Here is a 22,659-nt window from a genome sequence, read left to right on the forward strand (position 1 = left end):
GGATTAATCTTAAATAGAGGATATGCTTCAGCTTTCCTTTTATATTCTTAAATTTGATCAATAAATTAAATTAGAATAATATAATTGTTATATTAAATAATTTACACTGACAAATTAAACTGCATTAAATAATGTTGAGATTGTTTTAACTATATATTTTTAATACAATAAGAAACGTTGGAAAGAATGTTTAAACATGAAACTAAACCACCAGTAGGTGGCGGCAGTTCTCAATGAGTGATCATTGAGTCGGTTCGTTCAAACGGCTGATTCGTTCATGAATGAGGCAGTCGTTTACGAACAGCTCATTGAATCTTTGATTCAACCGATTCATTCAAACGCTGAATCATTCATTAACACACTATTGCTGTGAGATGCATTGTGGTTCTGATGTGGAAATATGATCTGATCTTGGAAATATTTTCGCTGCTGTAATAGAACAAAAGCAGTTTATATTGCATCTAAAATGTGAGTGACAAATTTTTATTGATTGTTAATGGAACTGTCATGAAATCAGTGTCACATTTTCAGTCGTGATGGTATTCAGGAAAACAGCACTCTTGGTCGTGTCATGTGATGTTTTTTAACTGTATTATACGTTATAAAATATAAAAACCTTCACATTTTGAATATTTACTGCAGTATGTTACTGAGTTTCTCTGTACGAGCGGCGTTGGTTTGTTTCCATTTCTCCTCGAGAGGCTGCAAGATTGTTAACAGTTCATTCATTAGCCTATTATTATCCGTTATATCTCGAGCCCTGAAACTGATCAAAAATGTAACGAAACGTTGTAGAAATGAAGTGGAGTATAAAGTAAAATATTTGCAGCAAAATGTAACGAAATAAAAGTAAAAAGTATGCACTATTGACTATACTTAAGTAAAGTACAGATACGTGAAAAATGTAAAAGTAAAGTAACAAAGTATTTGTACATCGTTACATTCCACCACTGCACAAATATAAAGCACTCATTTTAAATTGTAATAATATTTCACAATATTGCTGTTTTTATGGTATTTTCAGTCAAATAAAAGCAGCTTTGGTACGCCAAGAGATTTCTTTCCCCTTTGTGATGGTCCTGAACAGCCCTGACCCGTGACACACATCAAGCAAGAACAACTGAAACACGACTCCTCTCCCACAGGAAGTTTACCGGCATCTGGTCTTTGTCATACACAGATTCACACGGCTGTCACATTGGCCTTAGCTAGTTCTGTTGACCACGGGTTGTTGTTCTTTTATATAAAGCACCCTTCTGCCTCAGTAACACACTGGTGTGGTTTACGAAGCCTTACACAGCCTTGTCATAATCCTGTGTTAGACGTGTGCTCGATCTTATCGCATCTGATACTTGGGTGCTGAAGGCGTGCCATTAATCATGTCACCAACAGAAAGCCTTATCTACAAACCAGAACTCATAATCCCACACAATAAATCAGCTCTGGCTAATACATATAAGCAAACCTATTCATGTTCAACCAAGCTAACCTAATCTTGACAAAACAAAAACAAAAAGCTCCTCATGTAATCTCCATTGATGGATGCAGCGTTTACTTCAACGGGCAGAAAGGGGTGAATTTGATCAGATTAGACATTTGACAAGAGCTATCAAAGCGAGCAGCCTGAAACTTTAATAGCACACATACAGCCGGCTCCAAACAAGCTCGTGGTCCATTGTCACTTGGCAGCTTCGAGCCATTGCGTTGATGGGGCCACATTGATGTTCGGATTAGGGCACGCCTCTGTGATCAAGTGCTCAAATACTAGATAAAAACTACAGAAACACCCTTTAATCCTCACAAACCACCTCTAAATAGGATCTTAAGGGGAAGAACATTGTCACAGTGGATTATTTTCAAAATGGTCCAGTGTCTTTGACTAAATTCTAGCGCTGTTGAAGATGGATTTATGTAGCATTTGAAGACCAAGGTGAACGTGCTAAGAGGAGGGCAAATACCTTAGCCTACTTGATAAACCTTTAGGTGGTGAAGTTCTAAAAGATTGATCTTATTCACAGCAGCGACATCTTCGTTTTTAACGAATTACATGATGATAATGGTGCCGCGCTGAATAAGATTTATATTATACATATTTGTGATAGTGTATATATTTTCTCTGAACTTACTGTAAATCTGTAAAATAGACCCTTTGTTCACTGAATGACCAATCATTAATAAAGTCTTCTTGTCTTCTGCTTAATATGACAAATTCATAAATTTTCATAATTTCACATCGATTACCAAGACATTAGCTGCAGATCCTTTAAGTCCTGTTAGTTGCAGATGGGGCCTTCATGGATCGGACTTTTTCGTTCAGTACATCCTAATGATGCTCAACTGGATCGAGATCTGGGGAATTTGGAGGACAAGTGAAGTCAACACCTCAAACTACAGTCCCTAACAAAAGTCTTGTCGCTTGTGTACAAATTGACTAAAGTGCAGCTGAAATATATTTCTAATCAAGATTTTTTTTACAAGAAATGGCTCATTTTAATCCCACCAGCTTTTGTGATAATGTTTCAGTGAAAAACTAAACTTTCAAAAAGTATTCTAATATTCACAGCTTGGTAAAGCCCATTGAGTCAATTTTTGCAAAGACATAAGTGTTGTCACCTTGTCATATGAGCTTCACCTGTGACTAATAATGGATCAATTAGGTCTCAAGTGTGTATAAAAAGAACCCCAGTACGCTAGACCTTCACATCAACTGCAAATAGACCTCTGCAAACATGCCTAAAATTCACCCAGAGACTAAAGTTTTGATTATCAAGAGGCTGAAGACCAGATCCACTGCTGATGTGGCAGACACCTTCAATGTGTCTCAGCGTCAAGTACAGAGGATAAAAAAAAGATTTGAAGAGACTGGAGACGTTTTTGACAAGCCCAGGTCAGGCAGACCCCGCAAGACAACTGCTCGAGAGGACCGTTTGTTGGCTCGAAAATCCAAGGCCAGCCCATTTTCCACTGCAGCAGAGCTCCACGAGACCTGGTCACCTGAAGTCCCTGTGTCAACCAGAACAGTTTGTCAGATTCTGTCTCGAAATGGCCTCCATGGTCGAATCAGTGCCCAGACCCCAGCACTAAACAAAAGACAATTGAAAAACCGTGTGGCATTTGCCAAGGCCCACAGCCTGCTAAAAGGATGGACACAGGAAAAGTGGCAGAAGGTGGATTTTTCAGATGAATCTTCAGTTGAATTACACCACAATCGCCGCAAATATTGCAGGAGACCTACTGGAGCCAGAATGGATCCGAGATTCACCAAGAAAACAGTGAAGTTTGGTGGCGGAAAAACCATGGTCTGGGGTTACATCCAGTGGGGGTGTGCGAGAGATCTGCAGGGTGGAAGGCAACATCAATAGTCTAAAATACCAAGAAATCTTTGCTACCTCTTATATTCCCAACCATAAAAGAGGCCAAATTCTGCAGCAGGACGGTGCTCCACCGCATACTTCCATCTCCACATCAAAGTTCCTCAAGGCGAAGAAGATCAAGATGCTCCAGGATTGGCCAGCCCAGTCACCAGACATGAACATCATTGAGCATATCTGGGGTAGGATGAAAGAGGACGCATGGAAGACGAAACCAAAGAATATTGATGAACTCTGGGAGGCATGCAAGACTGCTTTCTTAGCTATTCCTGATGACTTCATCAATAAATTATATGAATCCTTGCCAAACCGCATGGATGCAGTCCTTCAAGAAATCACAACACTAGAGCGTTTTCCTGAATACCATCACGACTGAAAATGACACTGATTTCATATGACGAATTAACATTGACTTTGTCACTTACATTTTAGATGCAATATTTAGTGTTTTTGTTCCATTTCAGCAGTGAAAATCATTCACAGCAGAACCGTAACACGTCTTACTCATAGTAACAAGCGTGAACGATTCAGCGTTCGAATGAATCGTTTGAATGAACGACTCAGTGACTCACTCATTAAGACGGTCACCTGCTGCCACCTACTGGAGATTTAGTTTCATGTTTACACAAACTTTCCAACATTTCTTTTGTACTTGTAATGAAGCTTGCTTATTAGTGAAATTATTAATATCACGGAATGGTAATTATTGACTTTAGCCTGGATTGAAGGCTCTCAATATCGCAATATATATCGTTGGGGGGAAAAATATCGCAATGTAATTTTTTTCCAGTATCGTGCAGCCCTAGTATTAAGTAATTATTTGATGAATAAATCATCTTTTCATAAATGTGATGCTTAAATTATCCTAGTTTCGCTGTACATGCATGCAAAACAGTTAAAATTTTAATATATTCTGATCATACTTGCTGTTGAGTGGAAGGAAAAATTTGTCAAGTAATTGTCTCTGTAATTTTAATCCTCAAGGTACACAATCTGTAAAGAACTTTAAAATGCCTACACATTCAAGGGAAAATGCAAAACACGTGTCTTGATGGCGTGAGCATGTTATTAACCATTATTTTTGCGCTAGCGGTTTGAGTATTTATCTATCCAGAAAAAACTCTCCTGTGCATTCAATGATGTCACCCAAAACTCTACTGCGCATGCGTATATGCCGTCATCGAATTGTGAATTTAACCACCGCGCATGCGCGTCCAGTACGTGTTGGATCTGATCCAGTACGTCATCGTGCTACAGAGGACTTCTTGGAGAAATCGCAGGGGGGAAAAAAAACGTCCGGTTGCGGGTAGGGATGTGCATTTCAAGCAAAAATAATATTCGATGATCGCTGGGAATTATTCGAATATTATTCGAAAATCGCACCCCTCCCCAGCATGCACGCAAACTGGCATAGGTATATCCTTAAATAAAAGCCTTTGGTCAATTCAACGCCGGGTCTCTGATAGTGGCGTGGTCAGCACAAACAAATAAAGGCCGGGGGAAAATGTGTGGATAATCTCCTAAATGCCTTTCATTTAATGTGCACTCAAGTTCATCGTAATGTAGGCTACAGTAGGGTTGTGCCGTGAAGGCTGACCAACATCACGCAATCATCCTGATGCCACGCGCCCGTTCTTGCGAGTGCGACACACACTAATTCTATATAGTCTCTTCTATAGTTTACCTAAAAACTTTGTAGGGATTGCTCTGTAAATTAAATTGAGAATATAACTGATGCAATTATGCCATTTTAAATAGGCTACATGATGAGAGATGAGATCTGTGAAAATACCGTGTCAGGCAGGCTACACAAATTGATTTTCTCGTCTTTTTTATAAGTCTTAAACACTATTCGCACGGGATTAGTATTATCTAGGGACCTCTGTGACTTAGAAATTACTCCCCCACATCGGAGTTTTGCATGGCGCGCATTCGCACGGGATAAGCCTGTGATTTTACGCGAATTTACTGACTTATCTCCCGGATATGATGTCAAGACTTCGTTATAGATATAGCTGTATGAAATCATTAAACAGGCATCGATATCGTTTTGATTATTTTATAGTAATTAATAAACATAATTTCGTTTTTTATTAAGCAAAACTCAGATGTGGGGGAGTAGCCTAATTTCAGAGGTCCTTAGATAATACTAATCCCGTGCGAATAGTGCTATACTCTGCATTTAACTTAAAATATTTTCTTTTGTACAAGAAAACAGAAACAGAACTTCAAAATAAACTATGTTGATGAAATATTGTAAAGTGGTCATGAACTATAGGCTACATGAACGACCGTTTATAAAAATAGGCAAAATCAAAAATGAAGCCCTATCTCCGAGAAAAGTGCGTGCAACCTATTGGAAGCACGGGTGAGTAATTAGTCTGGTCAAAAAAATAACTAAATTACAGTTAAAAAAAAAACGAAGTAAAAAAAATTATGTAAAGCGACATAAAGTGCATAAACTCTTCTTAAGTGGAAGGAAGCTTTTTTCCCTCACGTGCAACGATAGCCTATAGAAAGCGCGGAGTCATTAATTGGGTTAGAAAAATAACGAAATTATATATATTTTTTAATAGAAAATAATATTTATTTAAAGAAATATATTACATTAAAAAGTGCTTTAAAGTACACAACTCTTAATGGAAGGAAGCTTTTTCTCTCACGTGCAACCTAGAAAGCACTGAGTAGGCTAATTAGTTGGGTTAGTAAAATAACGAAATTACAGTTTAAGGATAAAAAATATTTATATAAAGAGATATAGTAAAATAAAAAGTGTTTAAAAGTGCACAACTATTCTCAAGTGGACGGAAGCTTTTTCCCTCATGCGCAATATAGAAAGCGCAGATGCATCATTAGTTGGGTTGGAAAAAAAACGAGATCAGCTTTTTAAAGTAGACAATAATATTTATGTAAAGAGATAGCCTATATTAAAATAAAAAGTGCTTAAAAGTAGGCTATACAACTCTTAAGTGGAAGAAGGCTTTTTTCCCCTCACGTGCAACAGGCTGTAGAAACCGGAGTCTGGTTCGGGCTAAAATAATCTCACGTGCAACCTATATAAAAAATTAAGCAAGGAATAAGCATTTTACATTTTTCTCAATGCTGGTTACCGCTTAGGCTACAGTAGGCCTAATTCTGACCGAATTGCTTTGTCGACTTTCTAGCTGTTGTTGTATAAATGGTGTTCTCTTTCATCATCTCGTTTCGAGATCCACCTATGGGAAGGGCATCCGTACCTGACCTCTGCAGAAGCATCCAATTGCACCAAGTCTGACAAGACAGGCAGGAGCGCGCAGCCAATGCCCAGTAAGGCCCCCACCCCTTACCAGCGGGCATATATGGGCTGCATACGCTACTGTACATCAGTTGACATTCGCTTCTCGCGATCTCTGCACTGACACAGTTCGGTTAGATTTGCGCTGCTCACTTATTGTCTGCAGGAGGAAATATCGCCAGATCAGCCTCCACCGGGCGTGACAGTTCAATTCTGCCACATTCTGTGTCTGCATTCGGAGCCGCTCGCGCTCTCGTCCGTCTTCCTGTTCCACGGCTGCCGCCACGGACCTTTCTGAGTTTTTCGCGGGTATGTCGCTCTCTCAGTCTTCTCCTTCTGTGTCTAGCCTATTACGGGCCTGCCCGGCCGCGTGTGGGTCTCTTGTCGCCGCTAAGGATTTTCACCCTTTCTGTGTGGTCTGCTTGGGCCTCAAGCACGCAGAGGAGGCAATAGAGAACCCGGAGAACTGCAGTTACTGCCTGGTACTGCCTAAGAAACTCCTGCGACACCGCCTTAAAGTTGCCGCTACTCAGTGTGGCGAGCTCGACTTGTCGTACTCGGATATGGAACACGGTGACGATAGCGCGCTACCGGGGACCTCCCGGGGCGCGACGGCTCTTGTTTTGGCTGACCAGCCCAATCCTGAGTTCCCCGAAGAGGACATCTTCACGGGTAACCTCCCGCTCGCCGACGATCTTGCCGGGTCCGGTGATTACGACGACGCGGGCCTTCTTGGAATTTCGGAGGACGAGGAGGCCATCCCGCCCTCTGTTATTCCCCAGGCTAGCGCCCCTGCGGCCTTGCCTCAATCCATCCTCCTGGATGTGTGTGAACGAGCGGCCGCTCGTCTCAACATTAAATGGCCGGCTCCACAGAGCGCCACCGACCAGGAGAGGGATATTTATGACGGTAAAGTGTTGGGAGCCCCCCCCCGGCCCGAGGAAAGAACTCTTTCCCGTTCTTCCAGCGTGCGCTAAGCACATGAGGCACTACTGGAACGACCCGCTCGATCTTAAACACGGTCTCGCGAGGCTGGAGGTTAAAGATATGGCGGCTCGCGGCATGGGCGAACCGCCTGCCATTGAGCCCTCCATTGCCAGACACCTCAACCCAGTCCAGGGAGGGCTGCCCGCCCCCCCGAAGCCGGTCCTTCCTAACAGGATGGACCGTTTTTCTGCCTCGGTGCACCAAGCCGTTTATAAATCCTCGGCCTTGGCTGTTAGGACTCTGAATGTCTCCTCCCTCCTTTCCGCTTACCAAGCGGAGATCCTGGACGATCTGGGCCAGCAGTTAGATAAGGGATCTTCTCCCTCTCCTGCACTGTGGAAGGAGATCATCACGGTTAACGACCTCGTTCTCCGTAATGCTCGTCAGGTCGTCCAAACCTGCGGGCGCTCTATGGCGCTTTCCGTGGTAGGAGAGCGCTCGCTCTGGCTCAACCTGTCTGGTCTCCCGGATAGTGAAAAGAAACGTATCGCAGGCGCCCCGGTAGAGCCCGGCCGGGCTCTCTTTGGCCCCGCAGTTGCTATGATGCAACAACGATGCGACGACCAGAAGGAGCACGAGGCCTTCATATTGTATCTTCCCAGGAAGACGGTCCCACGCCAGGCGCCCCCTGTGCGTTTGCCTAACCCCCCGGTCCCGGGACGTAATTTTAATCAGGTCAAGGAAAAGCCTCGAAAGAAGTTTTCTGGGCTTTCTCCCTGCCCCAGAACCCCTGTCCAAAGGACGGAAGGTTCCTGCTGTAGGGTGTCCCCCTCCCGTGGCTGCCCAGCCCATATGTTTAGTGGACGATGTGTGTTCCCCCCTGTTCAAGGGGATTGTCGTGAGGAAAAGTTCAAAAGCAGTGTAACCACACCGCACATACTGTGTTCCCCTCACCCAAATAATAAAGGCTTCGGCCCCAGTGTTTCCCAGAAAACACAACACACACAGAAACACAAAAAACACAATAAATCTAACGAATCAAATGAATTCGTCACAGCGAGATACCCTCTCAATGTAGGGAAATACCCTTTCTCTCGTAATGGTGAACCTGCACGTGTCGTCCCTAGTTTCTCCACTAGAGGGCGCCATTGCATCACAAATAAGCCAGCTAGGCATGCTCGAAGCCAGCACGGCCTGGACGAGCATTCACACGAGCTGTGTGTCAGCCTGGCTTACTGTATTACGCATGATATTACAGGGCTATCGTCTGCAGATTGCTATGAAACATCCACGTTTCAGCAGCGTTCTCTTTTCTCACACAGAGGAAAGCACGGCCCACGTCCTGAAGGAGGAAATCTCCTCTCTTCTAAACAAAGGTGCGATTCAGGTGGTTCCCCACAATCTGATAAACCAGGGTTTCTTTTCCCGTTATTTCCTGGTCACAAAGAAGGACGGTTCCCTCCGTCCTATTCTGGACCCCAGGGTGTTGAACAAACATTTGAGGAAATACAGATTCATAATGTTAACCCTTGGTTCGCTCGCCCGTGTAATGAAACGGAACGACTGGTTCACATCGGTCGATCTGAGAGATGCTTTTCTCCACATAAGCATTTATCCACCAAACCGGAAGTTTCTTCGTTTCGCCTATCAAGGCATTTGTTACGAACTCACGGTGCTTCCGTTCGGGCAAAAATTAAGCCCCCGAACTTTCTGTTTGCGTGTGGAAGCGGGCTTCACTCCCCTAAGAATGTCTGGTCTACGGATCCTGACATACATATGCGATTGGCTCATCATAGCCGATTCGAGGGAAAAGGTGTTGCAGGACACCTCCCGTGTGCTCGCGCACACCCGATCTCTGGACTTCAGGGTGAATGTGAACAAGAGCAGCTTTACACCCAGTCAGAGGGTGATCTTCCAGGGCATGGAGCTGAACTCAGTCTCCATGCGAGCGCGTCTCTCTCAGGAGCGCGTTCTCTCTCTGACGAACTGTCTGTCACAGTTCAGAGAGGGGGCGAGGGTGCGATATCGCACATGTCTCAGGCTACAGGGTCTTATGGCTTTAGCTATCCAGTTTTTGCCACTAGGACCCCTGAGGATGGAGTTCATGAAATGGGCTTTGTCACTACATTTCAGCCCGTTACACGATTTTTGCCGCTCTGTAACAGTGACGCGCACCTGCGCTGCAGCTCAGCGCCACTGGAAGAGCGCGGACTTTTACGCACAGGGTACCCCTCTGGGGACTGTCATGTTGCGGAAAGTCGTGACGACGGACGCGTCCCTAACAGGCTGGGGTGCCACCCAGGAGGGCAGAACTGTGAACGGTTTGCGGCCGAGCAAACTACGTTCAGAGCACATAGATTATTTAGAGCTTCTAACCAATTAGAAGGCTCTGAATCATTTTCTGCCTCGTCTGCAGGGACATCATGTGCTCGTACGCTGCGACGATACCACGACAGTGGCTATCAATCGTCAAGGCGGCGCGCGCTCGCCGAAGCTTCATGCCCTAGCTTACAAGCGTTTGGTATGGAGCGGGCGAGTTTTCCTGTCGTTACGCGCGACTCATGTTCCGGGAATTCTGAACAGAGGCGCGGATCTTCTATCGAGGGGGAACCCGCTCTTCGGAGATTGGCACCTCCACCCTCAGATAGTAGACATGATATGGATGAGACTACGGGCGCCCGTAGATCTGTTCGCCTCGCGCGAAAACAGCCATTGTCCTATGTTCTTCTCGCTAAAGGACTTGGACGCGCCCCTCGAGGTGGACACACTGGCCCACCCGTGGCCCAGAGTGCTGCTGTATGCCTTTCCTCCCCTGTGCCTGATAATTCTCACACTGGCCAGGGCGAGAGAGGGGGGTTTTTCTCTCATCCTGATAGCACCCAGGTGGCCCAAAGCGCCGTGGCTGGCAGAGATAATCCCTCTGTTGTATGCCCAGCCGTGGTGCCTCCCCCTCCGCACAGACCTATTGTCTTAAGCGAACGGGGAGATTTATCACCCACACCCGGACAGGGTAGCTCTCTGGGCTTGGCCCGTGAGAGGACGAACCTAAGCGCGTTAGGGCTTCCCCCGCGCGTGGTGGCTACTATACAGAATGCCAGGGCCGTTTCTACACGGTCCTTGTATGGCTGTAAATGGCAGGTGTTCGATGAGTGGTGTGATGGGCGGGGTCACACGTCATATCAGTGCTCAGTCGCTGATATCTTGTGTTTCCTCCAAGACCTTATGGATAAGGGCAGGTCTTTTTCCACTATTAAGGTCTATCTGGCAGCTATCTCTGCTTGTCATGTGGGTTTTGAGGGCTCAACGGTTGGGCAGCATTCTCTAATCCGCAGATTTATGAAGGGCGCCCGTCGCTCCTTGCCAGTCATTAGGAGAACGATCCCTGAATGGGACCTCTCCATGGTGCTGGAAGCTCTGTCTCAATTCCCTTTTGAGCCTCTGGGGAATATTCCCCTTAAGTTGCTGTCCTTCAAAACAGCCTTGCTCTTGGCCTTGGCGTCAGCCAAACGTGTCAGTGAGTTACATGCACTCTCGGTCCACCCCTCGTGCATCAATTTCTCTCTGGGTGGAGATAAGGTTTTCCTCAAGCCTAATCCAGCATTCATGCCGAAATGTTTCCCTGCGTTCACATCGGAGGTGTTGGAGCTATCCGCTTTTCACCCTCCGCCCTTTTCCTCCGCGGAGGATCAGAGGCTAAATGCCCTGTGTCCAGTCCGTGCGTTACAAACGTATGTGTCTAGGACCAGCGTGTTCCGGAAGAGTGACCAACTCTTCGTTTCATGGGCTCCTCCTCGCAAAGGGGATCCCCTGTCTAAACAACGCCTCTCACATTGGCTTGTGGACGCTATAATCTTGGCATATGAATCAAAGGGAGTGCAACCCCCAGGGAACATCAGAGCTCATTCCACGAGGGGCTTGGCCGCCTCTTGGGCTCTGTTCAGGGGAGTATCACTGCAGGATATCTGTTCTGCGGCCAGTTGGGCTTCTCCCCATACGTTTGTGCGTTACTACAGGCTGGATGTCACCAGAACCTCAGTAGCACATTCGGTCTTGGGGGTGGGGTCTTCCTAACCCTGCCTTCCTTATGTGTGACACACATAGCCTATGTTTCATGTCCTGCTTCACACCGCAGTTACGCGGTTGCGTCGGTGTGGCGAGTTCATGATTATGAGACGCGTCGTGCACCGCCCCTCGGGGTGACCGTCTTTTTCTGGCTAACAGGACCTCACTGTGAGTGTATTGGGCAATCGGGGAGCTGTCCATGTCTCTCCCATAGGTGGATCTCGAAACGAGATGATGAAAGAGAACAATAGGTTACTATCGTAACCCCGGTTCTCTGAAACATCGAGTGGAGAGATCCACCAGCGTTGCCCCGCTTACCGCACGAGAAGCGAATATACTTACTGATGTACAGTAGCGTATGCAGCCCATATATGCCCGCTGGTAAGGGGTGGGGCCTTACTGGGCATTGGCTGCGCGCTCCTGCCTGTCTTGTCAGACTTGGTGCAATTGGATGCTTCTGCAGAGGTCAGGTACGGATGCCCTTCCCATAGGTGGATCTCTCCACTCGATGTTTCAGAGAACCGGGGTTACGATAGTAACCTATTGATATGTTTGCATGTTTCGTAAAAAAAAAAAAAAAAAAATCATTGATAGATTTCTGTCCACTGGACCATTATCGCTTTTATTGGCTATTAATTTAAAACGGTTTAAAGGCTACATATATGAAGAAAGAGAGGGAGAGAGACCAATGATGACTGTTTAATTCATTATGGTATAGGCTGTGTTAACAATTAATTCACTGTAATGTGGATAAACGCGCTGTCCATGAATCTGTCGTCAGTGCAATTTTTTCAACTATCCCTAACTGACTGTGCAGCTCCCTTACATGGTCTTCAAAAAGTTTCTCCAGTCTGGCAGTGATCGTCTTTCTAGACGGGACAGTAAACTCGGGTTCTACAAACTCCATCAGACTTCTAAAACCCTCTCCTTCTACAAAGCTGATCGGAAGCATATCTTTAGCGATCATCTTCGTGATGAGGGCCGTTGTTTGCTCTGCCCGTCTAGCATCCGACTTGGTTGATCGGATCATAAAACTAGCCACTGATTGCTGCTGACCTGTGGATGGACCTGCTGGGTGCTTTGCCGGTCCACCGGTGCATCCCTACTACAGAACCAGGCGTTGTTCATCTTATGTTGAGGTGGTGTTTCACCACATGCTGACATCAATAGCTTTAACTTATAGGCCTATTTATTAATCAGTATTAGTCATATTTATACAACGTATCTGTTTGTACGCTAAAGTGGGACATTACTTGTGTGTGTCATACATTTTTATGAAATAAATTTTTATTTTTATTTTTTTACATGGTAAATGGTAAAATGAGTAGATTATTTGTGACAGTATAACGGATAACATGACACGATGGTGGTTTTCCAAAAATAAGGATGTAGCTGGGACTCCAAGGTAGCATTTAGCCAACCTGACTCTCTTTGCCCTTCCGCCATGCAACTTCACCCAAGTCACATGACATGCACAAGTTTAGAAGACAAAAGTTAGTGTATATTTAGCAAATAATATTATTATAATAATATTTAGTAAAAATGCAGCTCTTATTAGTTGTTGAAAGTGTACTAATTACTATTTAATCAAATGTCAAGGGAAAAAATATAAATTTTGTGGCATAAGGTGAAGTGAGAGTTGGGCCGGGGCAGAAGGGGGCGGGGCGTGTTTGGTTCCAAATATCATCAACACCCCTGCTCATGATCCAGTGTTTTCTGCATCTCAGAAAGACTTGGTTCACATTTAATGAAGCAAAATCCATCTCTGCATGAGTTTTTAAAACATTTGACAATGTAACATGCATTTATGCTTCGTTTTCACCATTTTTGCACAGATTTCATTTCACACTTTCAGACAGATTTGTAATGAGAAATATCTGTTGTCAGAAACTTAAAGCTTCCCTGCTGGTTTAACTCCTTCTAGTGAAGAAATCAAGTCATACAAGTTGTAATTTTATTACTGTAAAGTAAAATAATATACTTATTGTACAATGCAGTGGTATTACAATAGTAATACCTTAGGCTTACAACACTGTCTAAAACAAAAAAAAGTTGCATAAACAGCGAAGGAAACTGACACAGACTAGACAACATTTTTGAATGAAGTTGTTATTTTAGTTCGTTTTTGAGCAAAAAGTATTCTTGTTGCTTCACTATTTTAACGACGTTTTACTAACTTTCTGGGCCTTGAAACGTTAATTACACTGCGGCCTATGGAGGGGTCAGAGAGCTCTTGGGTTTCGTCAAAAATATCTTCATTTGTGAAGATGAATGAAAGTCTTACGAGAAGTACCTGAAGTTGTACCTGAAGCAACCTTAAGGACAACTCTGGTGAAAAAACGAACCTAGGGGTAATTAACACATTATGGTTAAGGAGTAGATCATTCTCTGGGATGCGTTTTCATGAAAATCGAATGTAAAGAGTTTTATCTCTAAAAAACAGATTAGCTTATAACGCTAGTAATGGGGCATGGAAAAAGTAAATTAAATCGCTAGTTCATACCACTAACACGGCTCTAAATAGCCTCACACTAACACGGTAGCAGAATGAGGGTCCCTACATGCAAATAGTCGCTATGTAGAGCCCTGTAGTATGTGGTTTTTACATCAAAAAATGTCATGATTTAGAAATAAAAGGCATTTTTTCTATACTGATATTAGCCCTCTGGCTGGAATGCTCTGTACAAGGGGCTTGTCTTCAGTGTAAACACCCACTGTTGTGATTGGCTGACATCTTTGCATTTGAAATGAGATTGTGTGGCGGAGGGGGTGTGGTTTAGTCAGGCGCGAGCAGCAGCAGCAGCACTCACCAAAATGAGCGGGTGCCTGCGGTCACCCGCGGGTGCTCGCGGTTACAAGTCATCCAAAAGTATTTTTAATGATATTCGGATTGCGGTCAGTCGGGTCATTTGAAATAAAGATGACGCAGGACAAAATGCCCAAATTTTCCAACACAATGAACTGAGCAATGCTATTGTAGCTTTAAAATTTTAATAGGCTATCCTTTTTCAAACGCATATAGCCTAGCTCAGTAGTCATGTCCAACACGATCATATGGTAATGCGTATCAACAGTGCGAGTGTGCAATCTCTTGAAATAATACGTCAAAATGAGTTTTGGTGTGCATACGCTACGCAGTTTTTCGCGTGATATGACACGCTCGTCTTGGCGCTGCAGAGACCGGTTAAAAGCCACTCAGGAAGGGAGTGTCGGGAGGGAGGGACGCTGAGGACTCGTGGGAACCTGCCTGGGAAAAGATATACTGCTATATTGTGAAGTTTACAAGAGTGGAGTGTGAGAAACTGTTTAAGTGCGCAAGGCGCCAGTTTACGTTGATACGGAGATGAAAATAAAGAAACCCACGAGTTCCAGCCTACCGCCGACCCTGCCTTCTTCCTTTCCACCCACACACACTACGAAAATTGATACATGCGTATCATATGCACGCGATAAACCGTGCATAAAACTCATTTTGGAGTATACATTCCAGGGCGGGATTTTTGTTGGGAAAGTCGGGGTAGAGACGCACACTTCGAGTAGACTGGATAAACACATGCAGCATCTTAATTGTTAAGAAAACGGAACAAAATAAATGAATCAATCAAGCCTTTATTACACAACACTAGGTTATATCATACAGCATTCAGAAAAGGAACAGTTAGCGACTTTGCGCTCCTAAGGGCTTTCACACTTTTCCAAAAGTAGGCTCTCTCTCAGATGACCTGCTGATGAATTCTCCAAGCAGGGTCGAAACATAAACATCGCGTTCATCAATAATATGCATCTAGAGCTGAAAAGGACAATGATGGGCCGCCTCAAGAACTGCTGCTCTCCCGCTGCTCTAAGCGCACGTCAGGGCCTGAAACATTTCTCCTCCACAGGCTGGATTAATAAATATTATGCCAGGGAGCATTTACTACTTTTAAGAAATGCGGGTCAGGAAGCAGGTACGTTACAATATTTTCTTTTTTGTGGTCCGAGTTGTGGGCAGGTTACGCCCGTTTCACACATACTCCGTCTGCAGTGCGTGTGCGTTGCGTATTTTTTTCCGTACCCATGTTAACGGATGACAGCTTTCACACTGCACGCGGATGCAGTCCGTCAGTCCGTTCCAGGAGCGTTGCGTCTGCAGCAGTGCACGGATCGTTTTCGTACCGAGTCTATTTTTTGCTGCGCTGCGCTGCGTTGCTGCATTAAAGTGACAGAACATTGTTCGCATTAAAATAAACATGTACTGACGCGAAAGTCTAGTAATTTCACCACGGATGCATATCATTTAAAATATACTCTTGTTTCAAAGTCAACACATGGCTTTTTTTCTCAAGTAAAGCAACAAAACGACACCTTATCTGGCATTTAGGTAAAAAAAATGTGCCATAATGGAGAGCACTCGTACTTTCTTGGAGGTGAAATGCAAAGTTATTTTTGACCTGCAGGATTTCTTTTCAAAGGGTGTAAAAACGAAAGAAAAGACGAGAGTCGGCTGTTTTTGAATAGCCTATTCTAAGTTTCTAATTTAAAATGTTTATGATTTTAGGCTATAACCTGTGTTTAAATGTTTTGCCTTTTGTGTGAGCTAAATCTAAAGTATATTTATATATAAATATGAATTAATGAATTGAAAAAATGTTGTTTAAATGTAGGCTTGTAGCCTACGTTAACCTGTCTACTCAGAAAGATTAAACAAAGAGAATTGCAATTCTGATGAGCCATGATCAGTAACAACTTCTGGATTTTAAATAAAAAAATCATTAATGAATGCTGTGTTTGTGGTATGTAAAAGCGGATCAGTTGCGGACTGCAAACGCAGCATATGTGAAAGGACTACAGGGTGTGGGGCTCCTGCAACGCACACGCAACGCAACACGCACCGCACACGCACTGCAGACGGAGTATGTGTGAAACGGGCGTTAGCTGAAAACGTTGGTCTGGTGTGGGTTATTTATACATTGACCCACACATCACTGGCACTCACTGCCAGTCCAGAGAGAAGAGATAGAGACGGAGCTGAGGAACGATTGCTGAGGAAGTGTTATTGTACCAAGCTGTTGAGAGCGCAAGTTTATTTTGTTTGTATCTGAGAGCTCTGAATAAACACGAGTGAACTTTCAAAAGTTCTTTCTCTCACAAAACGCTTTCACCACAGCTAACAGCAAACACAACATGAATACAGTAAGAGCTTCTGTTAACAGCATAATTCAAACTGCAATTTGGACACGTGTGCCTAAAGATAAATGTGTGTTTGACAGATCCGAACATTATAAAGATTTGTTTCATGCTACAAACAGAAACGACGTGAAGTTGATGGTTTTAGTCACTGGCTTGATTCACTGATGTATCAAAACGGCCAGTGGCAGGACTGACAGTATTAAACGATTTAAAAAGAAAGTCTGTGTGAACTTGAATGATTAGCTACACATCAGAACTCACTGATCCCAGATCAGGCATTAATGAACACTGTTACTCACTGTTTGTGGCGGTGCTGTTGGATCCATATGGTAAAGCCTGTGCTGCTGACATCGCAATGATAAACTGAATCCATTCTCTAATTCTCTGGGCGGGCAAAGCAGAGGAAGCGGAGGAAACCTTTCCTGATGACATCATAACAGGAGAATTCATGATCAGCTCGTCTGAGCTCTCATTTCAGAGAAAGGCAGAGAATTTCAAAATTTCTAGCCTCTTGGGGACAATATTCAGGCTAGGGGAACTCATATTAATGTTGAAAAACTTCATAAAATAAAAATGTCATGCCATGGGACCTTGTAATTAATTTGTAATTTGTAAGCATAGGTAGACTATCACATCAATCACAGTGTTTTAGTGAGTGGGTGCTAAAGAGTTATTATGATGCAATTTACTAGTTTTAATTCTCTGATTGGTGGAAATGTCTCTGCAGAATCATGTGTATTTTACAACAGATTTCTTTTTAACTGGATTATTTAATGGTTTACTTCAGCGATTAGCATATGGCTTTGTATCAGTAGAAACCCTGGAGTATAATCGAATGCTTGTGCTTTCCCCCCTCATATCCCCCTGAGACAAGAGAAAATGCATTTTATTTCTGGAAAAATTACCCCCATGACGTCAATTTGCGTCATGGGAGGAATTTTTGGCCAGAGGCTAAAGACTACAGCCAGCAGAGAGAGCTATTTCCACATGTTTTCAACTCGCACATGGGGGATGGAGATCATACTCAGAGCTCAGCTCGCAGCCTCGGGCATTCATGGAAACGGTGCGGCCGGAGGAGCAAAGTGAAGCCTTGTTTATACTTTTGCCTGGCTCTGCGGCGTGAGCCTCCGCTGACTGCGCGCGCTCCTCCTCAAACAGACGAGGCGTTTATACTTGACGCGCTCGCCGTTGTGCTATTCTTTGAAACGACAGAGGGCGACTCTGCGTAATTGTTCTATAAACCATCCAGAAAAGCGTCGAGAAGTGGGCTAATGTACACAGGTGAGGATATTTATTTTAGTACATTTCACCAAAAACCAGATAACAAAAGATTTGTGTAAAACTCAAACCTTAGCTTAATATTATTACTTGTGACATGACAACAAAATATATGTATGCAACTAAATTATCTCTTAAAGGTCCCGTTCTTCGGGATTCCATCTTTCAAACTCTAGTTAGTGTGTAATGTTGCTGTTAGAGCTTCAATAATACCTGTAAAATTTTAAAGCTCAAAGTTCAATGCCAAGCGAGATATTTTATTTAACAGAAGTTCCCTTTCAAAGCCTACAGCGAACGGTCGGTTTGGACTACAGCAGGAAGTGCAGGGATGCATGACGTCACTAGAACAGTTTGTTGACTAACCCTCCGCCCACAAGAACACGCAAAATAGGGGACGTGGTCTTGTTGCTCTTCCACGTGGAGAAGAGCGCACATTCAGCGCTTGCATCGCCCCGTTATGTAAGAGGTGGGACCTTTCTGGGCAAAGTGTGCTAAGCTGCTGTCCAATCACAACACGGGAAGCGCTGGCCCAATCAGAACTTGTTACGTGTTTCTGAAGGAGGGACTTCATAGAAAAAGGAAATCATCAGGCCGTTTTTAGGACAGAGGAAACATGTTATACTCATGTTATATTGCACACTGTTAACATAATCAAAGCTTCGAAAACAGGCTAAGAACGGGACCTTTAAATATTTCCTAATTTCACTAAACATTTAAGTTTTGAGATTTATTTTTTTATTTGATTAAACATGGATCTTTATTTAAGAGAGCTTATTTCTGTTTTTGTAGGCTCATTTTGTTAATATAAGCACCTAATTTGTGTGTATTGTGTGTGTGAATCTCGGCTAGATTCGCTGAGAAGTGCACACCGGCAGGTGAAATGGGCTCTTGCGCACCCAACGCACACGACCGCCAACTCCGCGTTGACGTCATTTTGCCGCATGCACCCTCGCGCTCATGCGGACGCGTCAAGTATAAACAAGACTTAAGTGTCTCAACTTCTCAAATTAATTCCTATGAAAGTTAAGCTTTCAAAGGCATGAACTGAAAAAGCGCCAGAATGAACACGCGTTGTCAGGGCTCTACATAGCGCCCATTTTGGGCGCAAATTTACGCCTGAAAATTACTGTGTGCGACTGTGAAAAAATATTTAGGCGCACCGGTGCGAGTGACCCGATCGATTCTCATGAATGGATGTGTGTAATACAATCAGAATAAAAACTACAACTCCCGAAGTGCATCAACACTGAGAAACTGTTAGGCTACGTTTCCTAGTGCAATCAACTGCTTTGCATGGCCTCAGTCAGCAGAAGAAGTGCAAAAAAGTGTGCGACGGACGGACTACACTTCAAACAACGTTTGTTTACAAGGTGAAACGGGTCTCTGAAGAGGCAGCCACGCGCACTTTAGCTACCAGACGCCTCACGCTGATGATTTACAGCCAAATCAAAATTAACTGGAAATACCACATTTGGATTATCATAAACAAGCTCAGAAATGAACGGATGCTTGGGGCAAAAATGCCATCAAAAATAATGTATTAATAATACATTTAGAAAGCCCTTGAGTTCTTGAGTTTAATCTTTATCACACATGTTGTTTAAAAAAATTACTAAATGTAACTTCTATAGAAGATTTTTTTTCCAAACCGTGTTTCTGTCTTATCCTGAATCACTATGGTACACATAAAACAAGTGTTTATATTCCCGCTGCGGATTAGCACCGTATCTGTGCGACTCACCATAGACACAAACAGAGAAGTAGATCCGGCTGCAATGTTCTTGCGCGAGACGCATGCGGTTCTGTTTATGAAGCGCCAGAGCGCCAAAAGTCACGGCTTAATTGCTTTTGCTCCGAGTACTGGTATGATTGCATATGTGATACTAATCTTGTACAAAAGTCCAGTAAACAAGTTGATATTAGGTAACAACGTTTCAGCCACAACACTGTCTATTTAGTGAAAATCAAAGCCACACCAGTCCAGAACTAATTCGCATCTCCAAGCGATTCGATTCAAATGAACCTGTGTTTTGAACTATTGACTGAATGAATTCCCGCCACCTACTGGCGGTTTTATTTTCATATTTATACTTTGCATGGACTTCTTATTTAAAATATTAAATTTTTAAAGTTTATTTTGTACATATTTTTAAATTAAAAAACTTAGATGTAAAACATTCATACAACATTATTTACACGTGTCTAAATCCCACTTCAGATAGAGCTCTGCAGTGCAAAAATTGATCTTTTGATGCATATCTCATTTGATTGGAAACAGACTTAATTGTTATAACTGAATTTTTTGTATAAATTAACATTTTAAAAACAACTTTTCTATTTTAATTTAAGAAATTGACAGATGATGCATACCTTTAATAAGATTAGAAAACATTGCTCTTATAATGGTAAAAATGCCCCATGACATTAATTGAAAGGGACATATCGTCCTGTAATGGGAAAGTTATAATTGGAATGCGTTTGATGGATTAGAAAGTACTCCTAAATTGTTGACTGTGCTCCTAAATTTTTTTAATTAGGAGCACAAGTGCTCCTCAAAAAAAAGTTAGCGTAGAGCCCTGGTTGTGAATCTATCCCGAGAGTGTGGTCGCGTTTACCTCAGCTCGCACCACGAGAGCTCATTCTGCTTATCACGAATGTATGTCATTTGACTCCTGCAGTTTGCGCACTGTGACACTCCCTCAGCAGCTAAATCACATATTAAACAGACACGTTCAGTTTTTAATTGTAGTGTCTGTTCTCTAACTGAACTGATTTTATGAAAATGAACACGGTCACAGTGATTCAGTAGCGGTGGCTTTGGGAGTGGCCTCGTAGGGCAGAGAAGCATTCTGGGAATTGTAGTCTTTCATCCCCATGAGACAAAAATACATTTACTGTCTTTTCTCAGTCTAGAAAGCACCAAATATATATATTTTTTTTTTTACATTTCTACTACATTAATGACCCAGTCATTATAAATACAGATTCATCTTCCCAGCACTGAAGTACCCCTTTAAAAAATAAGTTGCAATAATGCAAACTGCATTGATTAACAACCTTATAGCTCACAGTAGCTCTGTCTTTGAGGGTTTATAAATTATGGTTCAAAATCAGTTGAGAAACTGAATGGTATTTTTACTTCCTGAACCTGCCTGTATAATAAAAAGAGGAGAGAGAAATAGTAGGCAGAGCCGCAATCCACTGTGGGACGCAGTCTATGATGTGTGCTTGGATTATGTACGTTATTTTGGTAATTTCCATTCATTCTATACAGTAAAGATAATCAGCAAACTGTTCACAGCAAACATGCTAAATGGGAAGTGGCATCTCTACTACCTGGTGCTGACCTGTTGACCTTCTGACCAACTTTAGTATTAGCATTTCTTGTGTACACTGTTCATGCTCCTAAAAATTACAAAGTCTCGCTACACAACATTCCACAAATGAAACCTTCGACACAGATATATTCATATCACATATCCCAGCCTTTGTCATCAATCATCAGAATACAAAACTGCAGGCAACTTTCACAAGAGCCAAGAGTGTATTACAGGCTAAGGGGATGTTTAAACTGAGAATAATCATGTGCAATAGGAAATATAGTGTGTTGATGGATATTGTATAAATCACTTGTGCCATATTTCACTGAAAGCTAACACAACTTCTTTTATCCGCAGGCATTCACACACAAAAAACTCACTTCGCAGGTGAAGAATGATTTGAATACATGACTAAGAGATTCTAGTTTATAAAAATAGCAAGTCAATGAAATTTTAAATGAATTTACTAACCTTTATTCAGTTATAGACCATGATGAATTTATTCTCTCCGTTGAACACGAGGTGAGATGATGTTCAAGCTGCTCTCTTCCATTCATGAAACTACTGTCATGCTTAAATAACGTCAAAACACCCCATAAAAGTATCATAACAGTGAGTCCGTATGACTTATGTGTTAAATTCCAAATTATCTGAAGCCATATGATAGCTTCGGTTAAGTGACACGTCGAAATTTAAATTGTTTTTCGCTAAAATGTCCGACACTAAATTTCATAAAGGCCTCGTCAGGTTCACAGGGCGAAGGTCACATGACACGCGTAAACCAATGACCTCGTTTTGAGAACCAGATTATTATTATTTTTTTTGGTCAATATATTATTTTTTCGTATCATTACAGTGTTTAGATTATAAGAAAATAATGATATGATAAAAAATATATTTTATTAATATGTTATGCTATGTCCTCTGAGATAACACCAGGGCCCAGTTTTTCAAAAGTAATCCACTAGGATTTTGGATATCGGATTGGATGAAATCTTGAAAATGTGTTTTTCAAAAGAAAAAACGGATTACATAATCGGATTAGATCAAGTAATCCAATCTGGGGTTTGATCCGGATCAAACCTTTAGTTTGGGTTTTTCAGAATTTTTTTGTAGGATTTGGATCACTTTGATCCCGAAAATATGGATTAAACTGATCCCATCAGAAGGGTGGATTCAGCGACGATTTCATGCCCAAAATGTGATGAAAACTTAAAAAATGTATCAAATAATACTATATTTGGATCATGCAATATCC

At 42.7% G+C, this 22,659-nt stretch overlaps 1 long non-coding RNA gene across 1 annotated transcript in view; it reads right to left on the reverse strand.

Annotated features, from left to right (window-relative positions):
• Nucleotides 1-22,134, reverse strand: part of LOC137045385 (uncharacterized) — a 145,318-nt gene extending 123,184 nt beyond the window's left edge. The window contains exon 1 of the long non-coding RNA XR_010898760.1: nt 21,873-22,134. This is a non-coding gene — a long non-coding RNA (uncharacterized lncRNA). The remainder of the gene's footprint in view (nt 1-21,872) is intronic.
• Nucleotides 22,135-22,659: the final 525 nt, after the last annotated feature.

The sequence above is a fragment of the Pseudorasbora parva genome, chromosome 17, assembly GCF_024679245.1.
Source record: "Pseudorasbora parva isolate DD20220531a chromosome 17, ASM2467924v1, whole genome shotgun sequence".
NCBI lineage: Eukaryota > Metazoa > Chordata > Actinopteri > Cypriniformes > Gobionidae > Pseudorasbora > Pseudorasbora parva.